We start from the raw sequence: 639 nt of genomic DNA on the forward strand, positions 1-639 counted from the left end.
CCTGACCGCCTATCTGGCATCCTCTCCCTGCTGCCTGCTCTCCTGAACATCCCCCTGCCACGGATGGATGCCTGCCTAGCCTGCCCTCTGCCTCTGTATACATATCCTCTGCCACGGCCGTCATCCATCCTGCCCATTCCCCGGCCATGGCCATCATCCATCCTGCCCATTCCCCAACCACCGTCCATCCTTCCCATCCCCCGGCCACCGTCCATCCTTCCCATCCCCCGGCCACCGTCCATCCTTCCCATCCCCCGGCCACGGCCCATTCCCCAGCCACGGCCATCCCCCTGCCCTCTGCCACGGCCATCGTCCAGTCTGCCCTGGCCCCTTCCTCTGCTTACTGGTCCCTTGCCTCTATCTTCATGCATAAATGGCCCTTTCCCTCTGCTTTCTGGTCCAGGTAGGCCCTGGGTACTATCCGAAGCAATCAACTGGCCATCTGGTGAATCCAAATCCTGATTTCCTGTTACAGGGGTTACTGCACTGCCTGTTCTTGCAACACCTGACTGCAAAGCCACAGGGTTACTCGAAAGGGATGTTGATTTCTGGCTCTGAATAGGTGGAGTAGGTGCTTTGGACTCTTCTACTTGCTGGTTAGGATCATGTGAACTCCACGTCCACTTTTTAGGAGGGTCT

The 639-nt window shown here is 58.1% G+C and overlaps 1 protein-coding gene across 1 annotated transcript in view; it reads right to left on the reverse strand.

Annotated features, from left to right (window-relative positions):
* Positions 1–639, reverse strand: part of YLPM1 (YLP motif containing 1) — a 48,010-nt gene that overhangs the window by 38,105 nt on the left and 9,266 nt on the right. The gene's annotated exons all lie outside the window — the stretch shown is intronic.

The sequence above is a fragment of the Egretta garzetta genome, unplaced genomic scaffold (assembly GCF_000687185.1).
Source record: "Egretta garzetta isolate BGI_Z169 unplaced genomic scaffold, ASM68718v1 scaffold79, whole genome shotgun sequence".
NCBI classification, from domain to species: Eukaryota; Metazoa; Chordata; class Aves; order Pelecaniformes; family Ardeidae; genus Egretta; species Egretta garzetta.